This window comes from Amblyomma mixtum, chromosome 3 (genome assembly GCF_055824585.1).
Source record: "Amblyomma mixtum isolate Tamu chromosome 3, ASM5582458v1, whole genome shotgun sequence".
Classification (NCBI taxonomy): domain Eukaryota; kingdom Metazoa; phylum Arthropoda; class Arachnida; order Ixodida; family Ixodidae; genus Amblyomma; species Amblyomma mixtum.
The window spans coordinates 94,031,688-94,041,818 of NC_143014.1; the positions used below are offsets into that span (position 1 = coordinate 94,031,688).

At 49.3% G+C, this 10,131-nt stretch overlaps 1 pseudogene; it reads right to left on the reverse strand.

The window, feature by feature from the left end:
• Positions 1–7,851: 7,851 nt before the first annotated feature.
• LOC149350987 (uncharacterized) lies at positions 7,852–8,859 on the reverse strand (annotated as a pseudogene).
• Between the last annotated feature and the right edge of the window lie 1,272 nt (positions 8,860–10,131).

The following is a 10,131-nucleotide window of genomic DNA, read 5'->3' on the forward strand; positions in this document are numbered from 1 at the left end:
ATGCAGATATAATTCTTCGCCCTGTCATTCAAGCCACGTGCCAGTACACTATGCTCTGCCGGCTTCTTTCCGTCAGAGTCTACTAACACTGTCGGCTAACAATTTAAAAAAAAAATCCTGTGCAATATCGCACCGCAAATGCACTCGCCTGACACAATTTATTCTCAATTACCTGACTTGCCATAACATCACATTCTGTCTTAACGTGACAGTTCACTACACATGTGAGAGGGATCTAAGCTTTTGACAAATTGAACTAACCTTGCTTTTCACTGTTGTCTGCCTTTCTTTATACCGCAAAATCATAAACACAACAACTAAAAAGAAAGTCTCGGTCCCAACAGTTTACTTTCCAGGACCCAGCAGAAACTTTCACTGAGCTGGAGCCTCTCATCGCGTGTTCAATCAACACAACCAACTTGTTCGGAAAGCTCACAAAAAAAGATGACGGATAAGCAGAAGTCCCCTCTCTTTTGTGTTCAGGGATTAACATTTCAGCCGCGCCCATAGGGGTCGGGTCCGTCTGACTTTCCCTCACGCTGCGGAAGCGTGACGAATGAAGTCGCCCCTCGCGTAAGTCGCTCCCTGACCCCTGTCTCCGTTTCTGTGCTCTCTCCAGACACTATAAAAGCCTAGGTAGCGCGTGCAGTGCCTAACCGTACTATTGCCTGTCCCCCCTTCACACTTTGAGCTGGCTGCACTGTCCCCCTTCTGACCCGTCTGCTGGCACGGCAGACGCAAACGAGATTCCCTTGCCTGTAGCCTGGCGCCACAAACTTGCCGTGGTGGCTTTCGACGCCGTTTTTTCCGCCGGGGGTTCGTCCCACTCATTTTCAAGGAATCGCGCGGTTGAGTGTTTCTGCAGTCAGAATTCTTTACTTCTACTTTTAATCTCTTTTTTCGAGAAGCCGATGCTCTGTTTCTAGGAGGACGACTCACTATCATGCCTAAGACAACACGATTCCGCTATTTTCGCACGTCGCGGCCTTTTTTTGGGCTTACTGCCATTTTCATCTTTAGAGGACAACTTCCTGGAAGTTTTGTGGGCTTTGTTCTCTTACCTCTCCGCACGCGTCGCACGATCAGAACCTACTCTCTGATACGCAGTGCGGTTCTTTCCTTTAGGCTTTGGAACAACCCCATCTCTTTTTACGTCAGTGCCAGTTAGCACTGCTAACTCAAGAGATTTTCATTTCTATTTGCTCCGGCAGTGGTGCGCTCTTTTCTCCTTGCTGCGAGCCTCCCTCGTGCACCTCGGGATCAACAACCATCTCTTTAGGTTTCCCATACACACTAAGGATGCACTTTTCTCCGGGTTGACGAGCAACTATTTCTTTGGCGTCGCAGCTACGCACTGACTCCACGCAACCGACCGGCGGACGTTTCCCTGCCTCTAGGTTATGCGACTCATTCCTCTGAGGATTGTCTTGTTGCGTTTTCGCATCTTCCTGACTGCCTTTGAGCTCGCCTGGCTCATCTTTGCCATCCACCCTGCGGTGGGACCGTTCTGCACTATTTTGTGCACACTTTTTAAGGCTACTCTCAATTTCCCTTTCGGAACCTGTAGATTTGGGCACCTCTACTTCTTCCCCTTCACGCCCGTGCCGCTTGGACGCCCGAGCAAACTTTTTTCTCGGGGTGTCGCGCTCATCCACTGACCCCCGTTTCATGTCAACGCGGTGACCCGGCTCGGCAAAGGTTTCGCGTGTCTTTCCCTTCAGCTCTGGTGTCAACTGCTCCCCTTTTCCTGCTGCACCTTCGTTCCGACCAGACGCTTGCATTGGTCCCTCTATCCTAGCGTCGCGTCGGTCCCGCGCGGCAACGGTCTCTCTGGCGTCTTCGGAACCTTTCTCTAGAGTTTTCGCGTCTCGTTCCCACCTGGGCCGATTACGCGTCTGATTCTTATTCGCAGCGTCGAGATCTTTACACTCCGCGACAATCTGATGCTTAGCGGATTTTCTCTGGACAGAAGCCGCTGCGCGCCTAATTGGTTCCTTCACTCTAGCATTGGAGCGCATCCGGTCGCCTAGGCACTCTGTCCTAGCTCCGAAGTGACGGAATAGAGCTGTCTTCACTGTTTCGTAGCCATCCATATTCTCATCGGACAGGCTCAGTACGACATTAGCAGGCTGAGGCGGCAAAAGGGACACAAGCATGTAGCTACAAATCTCATTGTCCAATTTAGACTTCGCACAGATACTTTCAAAACTGTCAAGAAATCCACATCCCAGTCTCCCTTGCCAATGCTCTGGTCGACTTTTGCCAGTGTACGTTTGTGCTCTGCCTGTTGCGCCTTTTCGCACCGTTTAAAACTACCTTCTTCTTGTGCATGTTCTTGGCACTCTGATTCCACACTCTCCGCTTTTGTCCAAATTCTGCATCCCTCATTCTTGACTGCGACTCATAGTATCTCTACTGTAAGCTGAAACCTTTTCAACTCCAGCTCCTGTTCCTCTCTTTCACGCTTCCGTTGCTCTGCCGCTAGCCGTTGCTCTTCTACTCTTTTCCGCTTATCCTCTGCTTTCTTCAGCTCGGGTTTGAGTAGTTCCCACATAAGCATGATTGTTTCCTCATCGGCAGTTTCTAAGCGATTTACAAATATCGGCTTTCTCCATCTCTTCCTGTACAACCGCACACAACTCCTCGCACAACGCTAGCAAATCTGCCTCCGGCCATGTCACGAGATCCATGCTTGTTGCTCCTAGCCCCGGCTTTGCTGTTCAACTGTTGTCGTGAGGTTAACACACACACGCCTCATCGAACAACTTCCCTCGATTCCCAACAGTTCAAAGTTATAACCCAAACATTTGAAGCCTGGCAAATCTCAAGCAAAGTCCGAGCACTCACCCGCAGAAGCACCATGCCGCATGGTCGATCCAACCGCTGCCAACCAGTTGCTGAGGACGGAGGGGCCCTAGAGTTGTGTGGGTCGTTCAGGGCCGCAGATCCCAGCTCCGAAGGACGACGACGAACTCCATTGAGGAGGAAACTGTACAGAAGGTTTATTTTACACATTTACAGTCGAGATGGGAGTGCTGTGGTCACCAAAAAAACATCCCGTTAAATAAGGTTCGTATTCCCCAGATCCCTGAATGGTGAATAAAGTTCGAAGAACGCTGTCCAATCGGATGGGCAGTTGTGGACGCTGATGGTACCACCCACGGCATGGGCGGTGCTGGGCTCTCTCGCAGCTTGGTCGATGGGAAGGGGTAGAGACAGAGAAATCAAACACTGATGTGTCACTTTGATCACTGCGGCAAGTCTTCTGCTCGTTGCCTCCCAGCAGGTGAACGAACGTCCTCGTACACCCCCGCCGGATGTCCGAAGCACGAGGCCTCTGTCGAGGACACAGCCGTCTTCAATTAACAGCAACGGCTTGACCTTGCGCAGCACCACTCTGTCGTCCGGCGACCCCAGGGTAGACTCGGCCCCTCGACGCCGGCGCCGATGCCTCCGCGGCTGCTGCCGCCTTCGCCAGCCCTCGCCGTACCTTGCTTCACAATGATACGCCTGGAAGTAATTCTTCCCAGGCCCGTGTTCTCGCACGGTGCTCCGAGGAGGCACAGAGACCGACCTTCAGCCGTTGCCTAGCAACCGCAGCTAGCGGACGCCGCGCGCTCGCCGCGCCATCTGGCATAACGTCACACCGCGCGCCTCGCCGCGGAGCCGCCGCCGCCGTTGTGACATCACACCGCTTGCCTCGTCGTTGCGCTTGCCTCCGCTCGCTTCGCCAGCTGTGTCGCATGCCCTTAGCTTTTGCTATTTGTATCCTGGCATAGCCGAGCTAAGCCACTGCCAATTTTTTTTAGGCGTATTGTTAGGACAGGTCGAACCCTGACGGTAAAAGACTTCTTGGAAGCGTTTATTTTGGTCGAAAATCCATTTTATCTCTAAAATAAGCGTTTTGAAGACCTTGCGTGCTGCCTGGGTTCTTTGAGGGGCATTCGCCGCAGCATTTTTGATATGATGCACCGTACTCGTGTAACATTCTGTGGGTAGGAGTGGGATCATTGTTCGGGTTAAGGGTGAAATGTGTGTGTGCAGAGAGGTGAGACACGGTGCGGGTTCGCTAGGGCTGATGTAAACCACTCCCCACGGCACGGTAGCAAAGGCCCGTCTCCTCCTTTTTCCTTCAGGTGTAGTGGTGAGTACTAAATCCAAGATGCAGAAGTGGTAGACGTAATTCAAGCTGCCTGCATTGAAAGCTGGTTCAAGTTGAAATCACTGAGCAAATTATAATTACAGCCGATTTGCGTAGTTCATCAAATGCGAAGTAGGTGCGCTAGCACTTCTTAGCCCTGCTATATATCTTTATAAGCGACGCAAAATGCACCGGCGTTCTGAGGCCGCTCCGCCTTCCCATCGGCTAAGACGAATATTTTCGTTCTCGCAGCATGTGAAACGGGCTTGAGACGCGCGACGCGGCGTCGCCACCGTCTCCTTCCACTCCGCGCTTCAAGTTCACGCAGACGGAGCGAGAGAGCAGGGGCGGCTTGCCCGAAGCAAATAAGAAGTCTTATTCCCAATCTAATCTTATCCGCGATGTAAAACCTCTCTCGGTTTTGAGAAAAAGAAAGGTGCATAGCTAGTTCACTTTGTCGGTGGACGCCTCAAGCGCGCCACGAACGCCGACTAAAACACTGCGTTACCAAGCTTTTAGTTGACGTTCGTGGTGCGCTTGAGGTGTCCACCGACAAAGTGAACTAGCCATGCGCCTTTCCTTTTCTCAAAACCGAGAGAGGTGTAAGCCGGCCCAGGCTTCGGACTGCCATCGGCGAAATCCGTGATTGCGGCTAGAAGTGCTGCGCACTAAAAATCTATCGCCTTTACTGGAAAAAAATTACAGTGGGAATGCAGCCTGCGCAATATTAGGGAAATTGAAGTCTCCTAGTAAAATTAAAGAATTATTTGGGTACCGGACTGTAGTCATTTGGATGACGTCATGAAGGTCGTCGTCAAAGGTTGGTGAACAGGACGCAGGACGATAGCAAACGCCCACTATAAGCGTTTGTAAAATGGCCCCGCCGCGGTGGCTCAGTGGTTACGGCGCTCGGCTGCTGGCCCGAAAGACGCGGGTTCGATCCCGGCCGCGGCGGCCAAATTTCGATGGAGGCGAAATTCTAGAGGCCCGTGTACTGTGCGATGTCAGTGCACGTTAAACAACCCCAGGTGGTCGAAATTTCCGGAGCCCTTCACTACAGCGTCCCTCATAGCCTGAGTTGCTTTGGGACGTTAAACCCCAATAGCGTTTGTAAAATGGATTGAGAAAGACAAAAAAAAAAGCGTCAGAGAAGCAGGCCTCCACCGCTGTGTTCCCAGTGCTGTGCGTGTGCGTGAGTGCGTGTACGCGTGTGTGTGTGTGTGTGTGTGTGTGTGTGTGTGTGTGTGTGTGTGTGTGTGTGTGTGTGTGTGTGTGTGTGTGTGTGTGTGTGTGTGTGTGTGTGTGTGTGTGTGTGTGTGTGTGTGTGTGTGTGTGTGTGTGTGTGTGTGTGTGTGTGTGTTTACAGTCGAACCATTTACTGCTGTCAATCTTCGCAGACAGCCGAATTTCAGTAAGATAATATTATTATAGGGGTTAGCTCAGCAACAGGAGCGACAGACCGCAGTCATAAAGCACACAAAACCAAGTCACCTCAAGCTATAGTGCCTAGAATATACTGGCTAGTGTGTCGACCGCGGCCTCCCGGCTGGCACCGGGAGCAATGAATGCCGGCGGCCGCCGCGAGGAGCGCTGCAGAGCGGGTGGGTGCGGGCCGCGCTCCTACCGCGCTCTGCGACTGCTGCAAGGGGACTGCTCAATTTTTTGTTTTCATTAAGCTCTAACAGACCACAGCTTTCAGCTGTCACGGATGCATCTGCCTATAAGTTTCAGGGTTTGTTTTGAGCATTTGACAAGTGGCGGCGTATTTAACGGTTGTATCTTGCGAAAGCTTGTACGAAGTCCGGCGCGCAACCACGGTTGCGCGCCGAACTTCGGTTGCGCGCACGGATGTTTGAAACTCGCGAGTTTCAAACATCCGTGCTCACACAGGAAACACGGGATTTGTATTCTAGCGACGATTGCATAATGACAGCTGAACCCATCCCTACCCCCTATCCAAAATCCCACCCGACAGGACTGAGAGGCGACCTTATCCGGTTGCTGCACCCTCGAGGCCCAAAGGGCCTTAACGCAGCGCGCCCGGGCTGCGGCAAATGCCAATGGGGTGCCTGACTAGGCATCCCACCTAGTGGTTGTAAGGGCGTGACCCTTCAGGTCACGACCCCCAAAACCTCTCCCTATGATTAAATAAATGTTTTCACTACCTTAATGGTCTCTTTTTTTATATAAAAACCACTTGAAATGCTGCAGTTATATGGGCTTGCATTTATGCGTTCTCTCTGTGTACTCTACATTTGCTGACAAGTAAACACATTAAGTTTTTCATATCTTGTGTATGTGAACAACGCAGGCAACAAAATTGCGCAACACTCGTTTTTATTTACAATGAACAACAAACGCAGGGAAACAGCAGAATTACATGGAGACTAGGAGCATTTACTGGCAGCGGCGCAGTTTAAGCAACTTTTGCCGTTGCCTTTGCGCTTCCCTGTCCCTGTTGAGACCTTTGACAAAAAACCGAACCCTCAGGAGAGCATAAAACTTTACAACATCTGTTAGAACTGCCTTTTCATGCTCTGGGCAGCCAAGTTCTGGAAAAGGCACTGCCTGTAGCTGACCCAAAAATTCAACTAGACTCACTTCATGGAGTTTGTTCTTGCTAAAAAACAAAGTAAAGGCGTCTTCCATAGCCTTTACGGCAGTTGACAAGTTCTGGCTAGGGTACACGAGGCCCCCATTGTCAAAGTGGCTAGTAAAATACGAAGCAACATCGGCACTAGCTTCAGATTTGCTTACACAAAGGCAGCCTGCACACTGTGGACAACCGTTCTTGGCAATAATCTTTCTTGCTACATAGCCTGTAGTATAATAGATTAAAGCACTATTGCTCTTTTTTTCTGTGTATGATGCATGGTCAGCACTAGACACGACAGCTTGAACTATATCATCAGCTTCATTGACATTTCCACGGTCAAGGAGGTGATCTATTTTCTCTGAAAGGAGCTTGCTCGTTTCTTCACACAGCTCATCTGGACTTAAAAGTGCTCTGATTACGTCTGGGGTGCAGTTTCCTCCTCTAGGGGGTTTTGCCAGGTTATAGAATGCCAGTAAGTTGACAGTCATCAGAAACTGTGAAACTGTCGGGTGGTCGTTGCACCCCGATGACTGCCTAATTATGCCGAAAAGGTTTTCCAGCTTATCCTGGCTTAATCTAGATGTTAAGAGATACTTGAAACCCACAGTCATCGTCAGGTAGGACAACAAGTCAAGTGTACTCTTGATGGTGACCCTTAGACCAGCAGATGTGCTTTCCGTAAGAAAGCCACCTCCGGCTGGTTTGGCATGCTGCTCCCATTCCTGCAGGTACTCAAGGAAGCCTTTCAGAAAGTGCACGTTTGGACTGTCGGGCTGAAGTGCCTTCTTGCTTGTTCGCGACGTCATCACACGAATCAGGCGATTCATTTCTTTTACAAAATCTACTGTTGGCTGCACGGTCCTATACGAGGATTCAACCTGTTCTCTATAAATGAAAAGTCCTTTGATGACCTGGTCACTAAAGAGCTGAAATGCGATGTCAACCTTCATTTTCTCAAAGCAGTTGGGCTTAATGTGTGCATTTGTTATGCTTGGCATCACCTTTAGCGTAACATTTTCCCGATCTACTTCGAAGGCTGCTTGTACAATGCCACTGCGAACATGTCCAGCTGGTGTCAGGTACCCTTTTGCAATGAACCCATTTCTCACATTCTTCAGTAGGTGTGGGAAATCAGACAAAAAATAGAGTTGCCTCTTTGGATCCACTGGATGCTTCGTGCTGCTTCGAACGTGGCTTGCGGAACCTTGTCAAAAAAAGAGAAAAACTTAGCATCGGTGCATCATCAAAACTTTTAAACATAGGCAACTTTAAAGCTGAGCTATCACCACACTGTGAGAATAATTTTGTATATTACGTGAAACTATACAATCTTACCATGTATTCCAAACAGCCGCCACATGCTTCTATTCCAGCTGGCGCCGTCGCAGGTTATGGAATCCACGAACAGACCAGCTTTTTCCGCAAGAACAGTTGTTTCCAGAATGATTTTTGCCAGTGTTGGCGCTTTCACATTGCCCTTTGAGGCAAACACCCCTAGGATTTGAGTCCAGTTTCCTGCAGAAAGGCAGAAGTTATCTCTGAGATGCGCGTTTTACACATAAGGTTGCGAAGCACCAAAAAAAAAAAACAGCTTACCAGTAAATGGCTGAAACAGCACAATCATGCCATGGTCTGCCAGCACATTCTTCTGGTCAGCAGGTGTATGATCTCCGAGGTCAACGAAGCCTTCAATATCGCCTTAATTGTAAAAGCAAAGAAGGAACACGCTGTTTAACGCCGACATCTCTCAGCACAGGTCAGAATATGTATCAATGATGAGTATATCAACAACAAAAAAGGAACACGTGGTAGAGCTTATAAATGAATGTTTACAAAGCACTGCGGGACTTGAGGAATATCGTAATGATTATCAGAACACATTTTTCTATATATGAACAAAGTACTCTTCCACGAATCCAATGAAGCTATACTCACCAGCTGATTTCACACTCAGGTGTTCCGATAGCTTTATTTCGTCGATGACGAGGCCCCCATGACGACTGTAAACGTCCATGGTCTTCGTCTTTTCATTTAAGGCATTGAAGATCTTAGGACTGAGGCCAAAACCACCCCTGAAACGCTGCAGGTACTTCTGCAGACAAGTTCGCCCTGGTAAAACCATAATGGCTTCTCTGCGGAGATGCTCATATAACTTTGGACTACGCATCCTCATCAACATTCATTCCAGGATCCACTTGTCATCGTATCGCATGCCATTTTGTGACTTTCGTCGCGCAGCGAGGAAACAACTCTTGACAGCCAGCTGCTGCTTTGAGGGAAGAGACTTAATTTTCTTATCAAATGCTTCTTCACTAAGAGCCTCATTTTGCCCTTTTATGTGAGCCACTTGTTTTTTTGCATTTTCCAACTTTTTCTTCGTTCTTGACAGATTTCGAGAAATGTTCTTGCATTGCCTCTTTTCATCAGATTTCCCAGCAATTACACTTCCTTTTTCCCTTTTTCTGCATGCTTGGTTTTGAGCCAGAATTCTTTGGTACTTGCAGAAAGCACACGACTCCTCATCAGACTTCGTAGACAACGAACACTTCTCAGCAAAAATCATGTCTCTGTAGAAAGTGTGCGTTCCTGAAGAAGGCTTTATGCCGCATCCACCGCAAAGAGTTGTTAAGGAAACCTCCTTGATCAAGCATTCGGCCTCTTGGCAGGTTGTGAGGATTTGTTTAGACTTCTCTCTTCCCCGAAGGTACACCGTGGCCACTGATTGCCCACCAGGCAAAGGCTTTTCGAACAATACCATCTTTTCAATGAAAAGGTTGGCGAAGTTATTTTTTTCAGCTTCACAATACGCGTAAGCTAATGAACCCGCTGGCACAGACGGCACTTTCATCCATGTCACTGGAATACAGATGTTGTGGAATGGATGCAGAGGCTCGGTGGTAATTGACAGTCTCTGTGCACCATCATTTTGCGATCCACCGGCGCTTGCTGCTTCACGACCAAAAGGTGTGGAGCACTTTTCAATCATAGGAGCTCCGTTGTCGGAACCAGATCCTTCCGGGTCCACCGATTCGGCACTCTCAACAGCTAAGCACAACTCGGAGGCTCCGGACGGGGCCCGCCTCTGGCGCTTTGCTGGAGGCTCTTGCTCGCACAAATTTCTATTTTTTCTCTTTGCTGGCACTTTAGGCACAAGGTGTTTCGGATAATCCGTAAATATTGTAGGCAGGGCGTCTGGTTTCAAACGCGGTTTCTCACGCTGGAGCTCACTGGTAACGCCGTTTACGGTGACACTGAACGTGCGCTCGATACAAGTGCTCTCAAAATGTTTCTCGCAAACCACAGCAGTTGGCGTCAATCTTCTGTCTTCCCTTTTGATGTTTCTCTCCCATTCTGCAAGCCGTATAGCATCAGATGGGGCAGTAAACATAGAAAC